A 15,110-nucleotide genomic window follows, 5' to 3' on the forward strand; every position below is an offset into this window, starting at 1 on the left:
ATGGGCACATTCTCTCCATCAGTAGGTAATGATAAACTGGAACACTACATGGGGAAAGTCTTCTTTTCCCATGCAGGCAAGGAAACATGGGAAGATAGAACAATGCTTTTCCTGGTAAGTGGATAATGCAGTGTATGCATTAAGGCAGCCAGTTAGACGTTACTCTGAGGACTCCACATTACATGTTCATCACATATTGCTTGCAATATCAAGTGATGTCTTGTATGTGTGATGAACAGGCTTTCAGAGTTCTGACATTTTTAAAAAAACTTTCACATTGCTTTCTATCATCTGAGCTGCAATGCTTTTCAGTGAAGTCAGTTCATACATCCAGCTGCAAGTCAACACGTAATCCAGCAATGAGAAATCGTGTGATGTACATGCTAGAAATGAATCTGTCTATTTCTGGTATGAGTCACTTCTGCTTGTTTTTATTTTATCAAAATTTAATTCTGTTTTCACAGGAATCTGCAAGTAAGGATGGGTTATGGATGTACCTAATTCATACCTTCTAATTCTTTCAGTGAACCGAACAGAGTTGTGTTCTGAAATCTGCATTTTTTCAAGTTTTCCAATGCAGTCTGTTTTAGGGAAAATGTATATAACAAATGTGTGTATTAGGGAAAGGTGCACACAAAATGTATTTGAAAAAAGTGCACAAAAAGCAGGATTTCAGCAATGTAAGGTACTTGGGGAAATATGTATGTTTAAAACTGTGCACATAAATACGTATATTAGGGGGGGAATGCATTTTAAAATGTACAAATTCTGTAAACCACCCAGAGAACTTCGGCTATGGGGTGGTATATAAATAATAATAATAATAATAATAATAATAATAATAATAATAATTATTTTATTTTTCAAAAATCGGATGGAAATGGGATGGAACTTGACCTCAAAAACTGACAAGCTTGGCGAGATTAAAGTTGACAGATTCAGCCACCCTATATGCAAATTTCTTCATTTAAAAAAATTTCTCTCAATAGATGTATTTCAACATGTACTTAAATATGTGTGTGTGTGTGTGTGTGTGTGTTTCAAAATGCATATTTAAATGTGCTTTTTAATCTGTTTAAAACTGCTGAGAACTACATCACAACATTTGAAGATGTGCAAAGTCTGGTGAACAAGTTCGGTTTGCACACTAGTCCAAAAGGTACAGACCGGGTCCTTCTGGAATTCGCAATGATCAAATTCATCAAGCATAAATGTAATTAATAATAATAAAAATAAACTGTAGTACATCCACATGTACTCTAATTTGCTCCCCCTGGCAGCTTTCATCAGTGGGGTAAACAATATTAGCATGCACTAAATTCACCAGGTGGATCAGGCCATTTTCTCCATGCCATCCAAGGCAAGTTTGGGTTTTCTTTGCTGGGAAGTGGCTTCAAGGGATGAATAACGCCCTTTGTGTTCTTATGCAGCTCTGTTTCGCCTGAACATTCACTGGTAATCATGAACCATAAATTAAAATGTTCTCATTAGTGAAGTGAGGGGCTGGCAAACCTAGCAGATGAAGCTCTCAAGAGTGGCCTCCGGGCTAGGAAAGAGTGGGCGTTTAAAACCCTCTATTTATTAATTTTTTAAAAGAGGGGGAAATTGACACACACAGAGTAAACATAGTGCAGGTTTTATGCTAAGAACATTTCTGCTTCAGAGCAGTTATCTCTCATTGCCAGAATAGCCCTGAGGATTAAGATGGTTTACAGGGATCAAATGCCTTGGAGATTTATTATAGCGCTGTTTACCAATTCACATTAAAATACAGAACTTGGCTTATTTCTCTGCATGTGCATCCTACTTTACACTCTTTCTGCATATGCACTATCTCTTGCTATGCACACAAATTCTCTCCTTCCTCAGAATACTCTCCCTTAGTCTTCCCCACATACAGTCTGTGGGCCAAATTCTTCATGGTGATTACTGGAGTGGGGAAAAAGATGAGTATCTGTATATTCTTGCAAACCACAGGTAGACTCAGCAACCTGAGCCTGAGGAACACAGCACATCTGCATCCAAACCACAAATAAATATGGACATAAACCCTTCTCGAACTAGTTTCCAACTTGAGGGTGATTTGTAGATGCAGTCCTTTTAAATAACGGCAGTGGACATTTAGCATGCAGCCTTCCTACATCTGGTATCGCCCACTTAAACAGCTGGAGCTTCAGCAATGGTAGCCCCTAAACATGGCCAGATTGCTTAAGAAGCAAAGCAAGTAAAACTAAAACTTTATACTTTAGTTACACACACTGCTGCAACTTTTTTAGGATTGCTGCTGTCAAGAATATTTTGTTTTATAATCAAAGTGCCTCATGATTTATGCACACACACACACACACACACACATTTGGGATACTTGGTTAGGACTGCCAAATGTATAAAAGGGTGACTAAAAAGTCTGAAAGGAGCCAGGCTTTTCCAAAGACCTCTAGGCCCCAATTCATCATCAAACACATGTCCTCTGCAATTGATGTGCCCCTGCTGAAATAGTTTGGACCTATATTCCTCCTTCTCCCCAATGATAGGAGAGCAGAGAGGTTCTGATCCATGCCTGGAGGAGAGCATCAGGTTTGTAGGCCATTTGGCCCTGTGGCTTGCCTAATAATATCACTGAGAATGTGTGAAGGCCTAAAGGCCTAACTGCCTTGCATTGTTTGGAAACTGGTTCACCCTTGCAGGTGATGCTGTGGCACTTTTCTCCGCTGTGACACCCCGGTTGTGGAACGAGCTCCCCAGAGAGGTCCGCCTGGCGCCTACACTGTACTGCTTTCATCGCCAGCTGAAGACCTTTTTAATCTCTCAGTATTTTAACACTTAATTTTAACTTAAATTTAAATTTTACTGTTCTAACTCTGTATTTTAATCTTATATCAATTTTACTGCGTGGTTTTATCCTGGTTGTGCTTTTTATACTGTATTTTGTAATTGTGCTTTTAACATGTTGGCTGTTTTATTATGGTTTTAACTTTTGTGAACCGCCCAGAGAGCTTCGGCTCTTGGGCGGTATAAAAATGTAATAAATAAATAAATAAATAAATATGCTGTGAGGAGTGGGTGTGGCAGTAGGGAGGGATTAATCCACAATACCGGGTGCACAACAGGTTGTGTTATGATTAAGTATGAACTGCAGTCTTGATCCTCGCCTCTGGCCAAAATGTTTGAGTTCCCCACCCCCACCCCCACACACACACAAAACAGGAGTTTCACCTCTGAGGTTTTTGCCGCCCATAATGTTTACTGCAACAAATCCAGTCACATGGCATCCTCACATTTGCTGTTTCCCTGACTTCACAAGCAGCAGGCACAGAGTGGAAAAAGGAACTGAATTAAACCTCACAGCAGAGATGGGTATTGAAAGAGACATGGGATTGTTGCTTTTAGCTGCCACTATGCCTACTCTGTAATATGCAGCCCAGTAAAGATAGCGTAAAAATCATGTTCCATTGATCCCCGGGCAGATCTACACCAAGCAGACTATGGCCATGGCTAGATCAGGCCTATAACCTGGGATTGTCCCGGAATCATCCCTGTGCATCCAAATGACACACGGGATCCCGGGAGCAGGCTGGAACAACCCCTCCATTTGCCTGGCATAATCCTTAGGTCTGGCTAAGGTCTATAACCCTTTGAAAGTGGTTTGAAAACAGTATATGGAATGTGTCCTGGGCCCCAACAGTTGTCAATAGCATTATAAACCATTATAAAGCGGAAGTGTAGATTGTGCCCCTATGAAAATTTCTGAGTGGGAGAAATTTCCACAAAATTTTCAGAGAGGGTGAGGAAACTTTACAAGGTAGCTGAGGTTCCCCTTTGCTTCTTTCACTTAACAAAATAAACCAACCTAGTGACAACTCATAGTGGTATGAGGTGAGGCTACGTTTCCTGGGAGCTGACCCAGAATGCCTCTGGGAATCTCACTACACCATGAGGCAGTGTGGTTTCCAGGCGGCATTCTTAAAGCAGCAGGGAGAGCATTATGAAAGTCTGGATCATGCTAATCCTGCTCTCCTTTGCCAGAGCTTTTTGAAAGTGTCCACCATGCAGCTCCCATTGCATTTTCAAAGCTCCCTTCTTGCTGCTTTGAGAATGCCCCAAGGAGCCATGCTATGTCCTGACTTAACATGGTTCCCGTAGGCACTTTGTCCGAGTCCCCAGGGACGCACAGCCTCAATTTACACTACTACGAGAAGTTCCAAGGCTTTTGTTGTCATTTTTAAAATTAAAGAAGCAAGGGGGGAAGGGGGAATGCTCAGCCATCTCATGAAGTTAAGCAAGATTAAGTGCAGCCAGCCTTCCCATCCCAAATACTTTAAGGAAACATCTTCCCCACCCATGTTCAGTGGCTTCTTTGTTTCTCATACACACACCGCCACAAATGGCCCAGTTCATATATCAAGTGAACGGATCCATTTTGCAGCACTGCCTGTAATCTACACTAAGCAGGATATAACACTTTGAAAACATTGTGAAGACTGTATAGGGAGTGTGTGCTGGGCCTCAACTGTTGTCACTACTGTTATGAACCATTTTAAAGCAGTAGTGTAGATCCTGCCCAGGTGATATGCTAAGCAGACCATTTCACAGTGAGCCCAGCATAGGGCACCATTTCATGAATCACTAGCATTCTCTTATATACAATGTACTTTCCTGGTAAGTACTGTATTCTTGAAGTTTAACCTTTAAAACTTGTGAGATGGCAAGCAAGTGCCTGTTGAGGTGATTTCACAGGGTAAAACTATTCAGATGTCACTACTAACTGAAAATACAATTCCCCCTGCCTCCCAATCTAGGTTGAACAAAGAAACCAAAACAAAATGAAGAGTCCCTACCATTCTTAATCCTCACACACACAAAAAAAGCCTCAATCATCTCCAGTAGATCTACAACTCCACACCTCACACAAATTCCCAGAACAAACACCAAGAGTCACATGTACGCTTAAAAGTAAGCATGGGCCAAGGCAGAACATTTGTCTCCATAGTATGGTTTAGCACTGTTGCTTAGCAACAGCAATCCCAACAGCCCAATTTGATGGTGGTCGGAGTGACTTGCACAGAGACATCCAGAAGTGGTAATTTGCATCAGAAAATATTAATGTCCATTCCAATTAGGAGCAACACTTTATCTGCTGGTTTATTTATTAAAATGCTTTGCCATAGGGAATGAAAAAGAAGGGGGGGGGAGAAAAGAAAACCAGACTTAAGGAAATAAGGAGTGCTGGACCGACAGATAGCCAACCCATTACAGTGCTACAGTCATTTATAAACAAGAGAAAATGGTAGGGGAATCGACAACAGGAAAAGGTGTGTACTTTGGAAATAAATTAGAATACATGATAATAGCCAAATGAGCTTACACTTCATGTGAAAGGAATGAATGTAATTCTCATTTAATTTGTCTACTTTGAAGCTGCAGTGCTAGAAAAAGCAACCTGACTAGTTACACTGAAAAGTGAACCCTTATGTTTGATCGATAAAAATGAGTGCAATGCAGGATCTTGTGTCAGCTCTGCTATTTTCTACTCAGTTCTGAGTGATACCCCCACTCCCAGAATTAAAGGTGGTGTGCAGTTTTCACAGTGCATTCATTCATGACCCCAAAAGACCAAAATTCTCAGCAAGGGGCTCACTCTTGTATCAACTGCAGTTGAGGATAACGGCTTGTGGTCTCTAACTGTTGATGCCATGGTATCGTGGTCTTTATTCAAAGGATTTAGGATATTCCTACATGATGTAGTTTAAAACGATATGGAAAATTTTCATTTGTGCCTATGAAGGCAAACTCTCCCAAAATGACTTTCAGAGCAATCCTTTGGTGGGGGGAGGGAGAGAGAGAGAGAGAGAGAGAGAGAGAGAGAGAGAGAGAGAGAGAGAGAGGAGGTCCTGTGGCAGAGCAACCACAACATCCCATACCCTGCTAGCTTGCTTAAATTTTGTTTTTCTTCTATTTTGTTTTTTGCCCTTCCCATTCACCACAATGGGAGAGAATTACAGGCAATCTCCATAGTACAGGCAATCTCCAGAGACACCCCCTCCCACAATGCCTGGCTCAGGAAAGACCCCTCGAGTCAGGCATTTTGGACTGGCCAGGTATGTGAAGAGCCACGCTGGCTGATTTTCTGGCCAATACGGCTCTTCTGAGAGTGACAATAGGATGGGAGATGTGGCACCAAAGGGGTGAGTGGCCTGGGGCAAGGTAGGCTAGGGCGGGAGGTAGACAGTTGTGGTGAGCACGTGGGCCAGGAGGGGAGGAGACTGGGGGGCTGCAGGCGGTGGGAAAGACAGATGTGGTAGCAACAATGACAGGTAGCGCTGGCACCCGTGCTCTGCTGCTTCACGCAACAAGAGAGCTTGAACTGGCACTGAGCATTTAGGCTATGGAACTCTTTTCTCTGTACTTGGGTGACTTTTGAAAGCAAATGCTTTGTTGCTAAATTATTCTGGCATGCCATGCCAAGACCTCTCTGTAAGTGGGCCCTTAAAATTGCCCTCAAGCCCTGACTAGCCAACATATAGGGCTGTCTGGATGTCTTCTTTACCCCAGGATGGCTCCGAATCTGTGCAGCATGGGTTAGATGATGGATTAGATGATGATTTGAAGCCACCCTGGGGCAAAGAGCCAAAAATATGCAGCTGAAAAGTCAGGGACTTACCCCGACTTTACCAGTCAGAGCAAGGGCAGCCTAGCTCTTCCACTGGTCTGTCCTCTCTCAGGAGCTGCTCTGGAGTTCCTCCAGGGGCATTCCTGGGGGATAGCAACCTCTAATTAGTCATTGTCCACCCAGGCAGAGGGCAAAGGGTGGGGGGTGAGCCAACGAGCAGAATGGACGCCAGAACACCCTGCTCTACCTTGCTGTGGGAAGAGTTGATTTTCTTTTCCCAAGCTGCCGCCACCGCCGCCTCCTCAAATAATTTTTTGTCCCCCAGCTGCTGCTTCCTCCTCCTCACCCTAGTCTCAGGGAGGGAGGGGGAGGGAGCAGATGACAGCCATAAACCCCACGCTTGCTCCTCAGCATGGGGATTATCTGGCACAACACCACAGGAGCAAAAGCGCAGGGTTTGGCGGAAATGCGGTGCCATCTTGGCACCGTGAAGAGAGCTCCATAGTTCACAGAGGGGAAAAAAATTAAAGACATGTCCCCTGCGTTATGTTCATGGAAAGATAACTACCACTTGGGCTGCGTGTCTTTAAGCAACTTTCGGACACCATTTCCTTGGATTCCAGGGGCAGCTTAAAGGCAGCCCAAGCAACCACTTGTCTGGGGGAAACCTTCTGTGTCAACCCAGTAATTCTGGCATGACCAATATGGGAAAGTACCATTTTCGCTGGAGCTCTTTAAACTATTTATCACTAAAGGGCAAATGTCGTTTCTGAGGCTGTTATTCCTGAAGTGGGTCAGACTTTCAAATAAGTTATGTTCTCAGTTTTAGATGTCATTACCTTTATTTATGTTATCACTCTGTACTAGCCTCAGATACATACATTTACAAGAACCCTATTCAGCCATGTGTTTTCTCCATATGGTTAAAACACTGCATGGAGAGAAAATGGAGATGAGCTTGCTCACTCCAAGGCCACAGCTAGACCTAAGGTTTATCCTGGGATCATCCAGGGTTCACCCCTGCCTGAGCACTGGATCCCCTGTGTGTCACCTAGATGAACAGGTTTGACCCCTGGACGATCCAGGGATAAACCTTAGGTCTAGCTATGGCCCAAGTCTTTACCTTCCTTCAGTAATTATTATCTGATGCTTCTATGAGCTTTTCTCCACAAAGCTGTTAATTGGCAGGTGGTCCAATGTATCTACTTTTGGTTTTATCACAGAACTGATCCAGGCACTATGGGAGGAGCATTTCCTTTCCTGCTCTTCTGCTACATAACCTCTAGGTGGTACAGTGGAATAAAGCAAATACACAAGAAGAAATTGCACTTCCTTTTGCTTTCACAATTAAATGACACATTTTCCCTACTCTACAAAAAAACCAGAGAGTTAGACACAGAAGCAAAACTCTCCTTTCACAATGTTGTCTAAAGAACCCATAAACTATGAATAGGCAATGACAAGCACACGACAAATGCCTCGTGTAGAAAAGCCCTATGAGTAAGTTTATGCTAGGATGACTTGGTTCTTCTCATTAGTAGGAGTGCTGTATTGCCAAAATTAGCAGAGCAAAGATTTCCTCCCCAAGGACTGTATCTAGCCAAACTGAGGCCATGGCTAGACCAGGCCTATATCCCGGGATCATCCCGGATCATCCCTGTGCATCCAAATGACACACAGGGGATCCCGGGAGCAGGCAGGGATGACCCCACCATTTGCCTGGGATAATCCTTAGGTCTAGCTAAGGCCTAAGACTGATGCCATTGATTTCATCCTGGTATAAGAAGGCATGACTCAGAACCTAACTAACTTAGAAGGCACCAATAAATTCTTTCCATTCTCTTGTAGAGCACATGGGTATGATTAGTGTCTATGATATCACCCGGTTGGAGGGATCTATTGCATTGTGTCATTGGCATGACAATGATATCATGTTATTTATAACTCATGAGCTAACGTGGCATAAACTTTACTGTCCATTACACCACAGTCTCCATATGCCTGTGTATTATGAAATTCAAGCATCACCTCCAGCTCACCATTTTATGCTGCTTTTATGATTTTGTGGCTTTTAGCTAATTTATTTTCATATATTTACATTTTAATGGTTTTGTTCTTCTTTGTAAAATGCCCTGGGGATAGAATTGAAGGACAGTGTAAAACTATTTAGAACTAATAATAATAATAATAATAATAATAATAATAATAATATAACCAGTCTCGCCTCTGGCTAAATGCCAAAGGTCAAGGCAGATGAATGCTATTTTACTATCCAAAAAACGTGTTCAGTTCTGTTGGGGTTTAATTCCTTTTGAATTTCTAAGGGTCAAATCAAGACATATAGGAGTACCTAGAGTGGTGCATCTAGGGCTTGTTCATGGGGCTAATGTCCAGGGCTCTGCAGTCCAGCCCCCATCGCCAGTGACCACCCAGAGAGCAGTAAGTTATAAGGATATCAGAAGCAAACTCAACTGTGTACCTGTGGTCATGATGATGGTGTGCTTTCAAAATGCTCACCGTTTGTTTTGCTTTGCTTTTAAATAAAGGTTAGCAAACATTTGTGTTGTTATTGTGCTAATATCTTAGGAATGTAGAAGCAGTTGTAAGGCATGGAATGGCAGTTGTGGGAGAGAGAAGAGAAATGACAGTTGTGTGCTTCACAAGTGAATGCATGTGACCTTCTAAAGGGATCAACGTGTTTGTGGTTTTCTCATTGGCTGACCATAGGCTTGTGTTTAAACCTGTTAATGTTAAAGAACTGAGAACCTTGGCTTTCCCGTTCCATCTTGCTTATTAGAGTTGACCTGATTCCTTCATAGTTATCCCGCATCTGGAGAACCAGGGCAGGATCTACACTACTGCTTATAATGGTTTATAACGGTTTTGACAACTGTTCAGGCCCAGTACACATTACATAAACAGTTTTCAGACCATTTTTAAAGTGTTGTATCCTGCTTGGTGTAGATCTAGCCCAGCCCTTTCTTCCCTGGCTCATTTCTAACCAAAGCAAAGTTAAGAGTGTCTCTCAGCCTGCTGCCTTTCGCTTATCGTCTACCACTATCCCATCTGTCCTATCAGTCACTAAGCTCCACTCTTTAATCCATTCCAAACACTTTCCCCCTGCTGTCATGCTCACTGACTTTGCTGATCCATCTTCTTTTTGTCCCCTCCTTTCTTTGTTATGCCCTGGGAAAGTTAGATAAGTATCTCGCACAACTTCTCCATTGTCTCCTAATTCAGCAAGGCATTTAAAGGATCTCAAGCGGATGTATCAGGCTTGCTCTGCCTTTTATGAATCTCTGTTGCCTGCTGCTTGAGATAAGTCACATCTGAAGGAAGGTTTGTCTTGCCTTTCTGACAAGGAGCTGGGGAAACCGCCTCCCTTCGGCTGCTTCTGCCCCTAGCGTGCTGCGCGGCCTCAAGTGGTGTGTCACCTGAGCTCTATGCTTTCAGTCTATAATGGAATCAAAAAGCCAGAGCACTGTGATGTTGGCAGGCGAACCCGACCGTGCTTCAGAGGGGGCACGCAGCACAAACCAGAGCCGAGACAAAATTTCTCAGAAGACATCGTTTCTGAAAAAGTGTATAAGATTTGCCTTTTCCTCTCACCTCTCTAGAAAAAGGCCACTTCACACAATTTCCTCCAAATGTTATCTACCCGGACGTGAGATTTGGAGTATTGTAGAGGATGCAAAAATGGTGGCCAAGCTGCCAATGTAGTTGCTTCTTCTGCCGCTTAGGGGGAAACAAAACTGTGCTACTGCCACTGCTAATGGTGAGCCCTGACCCCCATCCACCCCTGGCCAGAAACTGTTGAATTTCTCCTCCTCCTAGAAAAAGAAAAAAATATTCCCCAGTTTCTTTGTCTCCAATAGGGTGGAGAATTTTGAAATGCTATTTATGCACAGATCTAGCACAAATACCCCTAAACATTTTTACTCCAAAATAAGTCCCATGGAACTCAATAAGTCTCTTTAGGATTGCAGTTTTCAGTGTTTATTTCATAAGCATCCTACTCTGACATAGCATTTCCTTCAGAATAAGGCTGGCATAGGTATGTCCCCGAGCCTTTCCAACTCCAACTCCATCTGTTCCTTGTCGGACTGTGTTTTGATGCGCGCGCACACACACACACACACACACACACTCACTCGGGTTATCCAGACATGTGCCTCTATTTGGTCATAAATGCCCAGAGGGGAAAATAGGGCCCTTCCCCCAGTATCAGTGTGACCAATGACTCTGTCTCTTACCGCATTTGTGAGTGTACTCCCGGTCCAAACTTTCTAGAGAATGGGTGGAGGTGGTGGGTGTTGAGCAAGTGTGCATGTTGATGTTGGGGCTTTGCCCCTCCCAGCTCCATCACATTCAGTGAACATGTGCGGGGGGTGGGGACTTCTGAAAACCCCCACTGTGTTTCTCAAGATGTCAGATGGTTCTCTGAAGGGAATGACAAACAGTTGCTGGGGGAAGTTCTAGGGTGACCAGGTGACCTACTTTATTTTGGCGAGCTGGCAAAAGACAGTCCTCTGGTTGAAGGCATCCTTTATTTGAAGACCTGCCCAGTCCAGTCAAAGAACCATAAAGAATGAGAGAAGAAGCCTTAATGTTGTCCGTCACTAGTAGCAGACTGAAGAGCAGACTGAATCAGCAAACAGGTCACCTCTTCAGCCTACTGTATTATGGTCAGATGTGTTGTATTTCTATTTAAATTATAGTTTTAGCTTCTAAATTTGCACCTATACATATAAATTTACATATTCAAATGTCATGCAGATTGGTTCCTCTTTTGTCCTCTGTTTTGGTGATGCATCAGTGGCCACCCTGATTCTTTCCTTATGTCTCATCACCCTCTGCATGCATATGTGTGGGTGGGTATGCATGTTTGAATATATCAAAAAGGCAGAGTGTCTGCCAATTCATTCCTGCACCCCCTCCTTTCTGAATCAGTGCAATACAATGGGCAGTATTTCCTTCCTCTAACTCTCTCATGTAACCTTACAGTTTTTGAAAGTGAACCAAAGGGAAAATCTCTTTCTCCCCACTCACCCACCCGCCTCTTTTTTCCTCCATCTTATCCCCTCCCCATCGTTAGAAGAAGTGGTTTGGAAATCTTTCATATATTTGGATCTATAATAATAACAGAAGATCACTGCTAGCATTGCACAATTGGCCTTAGTTCAGCAACTGTTCCTCTCAGCTGGACTTGGCTCAGTTGGGAGAGCACATGTTTCACATGGCACAAGTTTCAATATTCAGCATCTCCAGCTAAAAGGGTCTCAGGTATCAGGATTGGAAAAGACCTCTGCTTGATACTTCAGAAACCCATGACGAGCCAGAGTACACAGTAGTAGAAACTACAACAGTAAGAGCAAATTGCTCGGGACCCAGGGAAACAATGAATAGCCAAAAGAAAGGAAAAGAACTCCATAATCACTTCAAGGTAGTGTTGCTGCCAGGGGAGAATTTTAGCACCAAGTCCCAAAGCCCCACTCAGCAGAACAAACACGAACGGTGCAAAGACCCAGCAGGGCTGGCTCACCACATTTTAAAATAAGAGAGGCAATACATGATACCATCTAAAGATTTCAGTCCCCCAATTCCAGAGTCTGAAAAATAATGTAACTGTATCACTCATTGAAGGCCTGGTCTTACCAAGTTCTGACTATAACATGTCCACTGCAATTCCTATTAGTTTAAAACAGAATATATATATATATATATATATATATATATATATATATATATATATACACACACATACATACATATACTAGCTGTACCCTGCCACGCGTTGCTGTGGCTCAGTCTGGTTAAATTGAAAAGAAAGAAAAGACAAAGCGGATGTTTCTAATATGTTTAATTTCACAATGCTTGTGGATATACAATATTTTTAGTTGTTCCATTGTCTGTGTAGATATAGAGATTGTCTGGTTTGCCAACTCTAGAACACGCAACATATAGTTGTCCATGTGAGAAGCAATCTGTGTCTAGATCTAAACCGCACAATTCTAAAGATTGGCCCTGAGCTTTGTTGATGGTGATTGCAAACGCCAATCGAATTGGGAATTGCAATCTCTTAAATTGAAATGGCATATCCGTTGGAATCAGAGGAATGCGAGGAATGAGGACATCTTCACCTTTGAAAGGTCCTGTCAAGATTGATCTCTGACTATAACAATTGCCACTTCGTCTATAGTTGGAGCATTGAATCTTCGCACATGTTCTCCAGCAGGCGTTTTGTCAGCATTAATAACAATCCTGTGTGTATCAGATGGCATCATGTCAATTGCTGTTTTGAACAAATGTACTAAATTGTTTTTTTCGTGAAGTAGCTGTTGCAGTTTTGAAACAATGGACCTTTTTATGCCGGTATAAATTCCGCAGCGTGCATTCAATTCATCATTGCCATCACCAATGAAATACATTTGTAGGAATTTATGTTGACTATCTTGAAACGGAAGGAAGGAGCCGGCTTTATGATAAATTTGTCCTTTGACTTTGAAAGTTGGCATAAATGGAGCTGTGATGATTTCTGCGCCGAACGACGTCATTTGGAAGCATGAGTTGTATTTCCTGATGTTAGATAGGAAATGCTTTGATTCAGCGGTATATCCGGCAAGCAAAGTTTGTAATGGCTCTGGTGGTTCTCCAAGTTGAGGCAGTTTAATTTTTCCAGCAGCGCAACACATTCCTTTTGTTTCTCCATTAAATTTAAGAGCCTTGCAATAAGGACACACTTCAGTCATAGTGCCGATGAGAACATGCCGCCTCAAACTATAATCATCAGCTGGGTTGTACCGGAATGCAAGGCGATTGTAATCGTGTGATTGTTTACCACGGAGTCGTGTTTGACGCTGATGTGCTGTTTCTCGTTGACGTCTTTCAGCCCCTCTCAGCCTGTTGCATTCATTCTGTTGAGAACAAAGCAGATCTGTAGCTGTAGTACGCGATTGCCGTGCTCGTAACCGTGCATCCTCAAGTCTGGCTGAACGTTGCTTGGTTGATTCCTTGGCATGTATTTGAGCCATTTTTTTCTTTTTTTCTCATTGCTGAAGCCCGTTCTTCCTGAGTCTGATTTGCAATTTCTCGTCGCAGTGCTTCCGCTCCGTGAGTACGACGACCTAAGTGTGATCTTCTGCAAGGCATTATTTGGATGAAGTAAAGCAGTTTGTTTGGTTTTTAAAAAAGGTGTTTTTTTTACGTTGAGGAGGTTAGTGGAAACTCATGGCAGTTACCTTTCTTCTGAACGTGTAACTGTCACAGGTGTGACATCTATATTCACTCAGCCAATTGCGAGAGAACATGCAAATAGGAGAGGAGGCAGAGGCAGTGGATTGGCCTACTGGTTGGCGATGTCACAATGATCAGCAGGACTGGTTTTGAGGAGGCCTATTTCTTCGATTTTAAGACAAACCTTTGACCCCATAGAGAACATAGTTACATAACAACGCTCGCGTATTCGAACGCAACGCTGTGTCAAAATTTCAAAGCAATCAGTGAAGAACTTTCGGAGATATAAAAGCATGTTTTTACGGTGAGGAGGTTACTGGAAACTCCTGGCAGTTACCTTTCTTCTGAACGTGTAACTGTCACAGGTGTGACATCTATATTCACTCAGCCAATTGCGAGAAAACATGCAAATAGGAGAGGAGGCAGAGGCAGTGGATTGGCCTACTGGTTGGTGATGTCACAATGATCAGCAGGACTGGTTTTGAGGAGGCCTATTTCTTCGATTTTAAGACAAACCTTTGACCCCATATAGAACATAGTTACATAACAACGCTCGTGTATTCGAACGCAACGCTGTGTCAAAATTTCAAAGCAATTGGTGAAGAACTTTCGGAGATATAACGACAGTAACAAACGGTCTTTTTCATTTTTATTTATATAGATATGTGTGTGTGTGTGTGTGTGTGTGTGTGTGTGTGTGTGTGTCAGGGGGCATAATGGGGAAAAATATTTTCACTCCTTTGACTGGGGTGATGGATGGTGGGACACTGGGAAAATCATAGCTTGTGTTGAGCGACTGACATGTTTATCTGGAGAGAAAGTCCCCGCTGTTTTCTCCTCCATTCTTTTTCCTCTCTGACCTCTAAAGCATCAGCTCCGTCACCATTCCCCTTCCCTCCCGGTATTCCATCATTGCAACTCCTCCAGCTAGGAGGGCAAGGAGCCCCATCCATCAATGCCACTCACTGAATCAACAACAGGGGTCATCTGAGGGGAAAAAACAAGCAGAGGCATTTTTGCTCAAGCAACATGTGAAGAGACACACCGAAGGCACGGAGGACTGCAAAGGGATGTGGAGTGCAGAGAATGGGCTGAGGGACACCTCTACAGCAAGCGCTGGCACTCTCCCATCAGTGCTCAAACTACCCAGGAATTGTAGCTCAAGGAAATACATAAAAAAATGGGCTGTAATCCTGAAGGCTATTCAAATGCACTTAATAGGGCGGTCATTTCCGTACCAGCAAAAAAGAAGAAGTGCATTACAAAA

The sequence above is a fragment of the Elgaria multicarinata genome, chromosome 2 (genome assembly GCF_023053635.1).
Source record: "Elgaria multicarinata webbii isolate HBS135686 ecotype San Diego chromosome 2, rElgMul1.1.pri, whole genome shotgun sequence".
NCBI classification, from domain to species: Eukaryota; Metazoa; Chordata; class Lepidosauria; order Squamata; family Anguidae; genus Elgaria; species Elgaria multicarinata.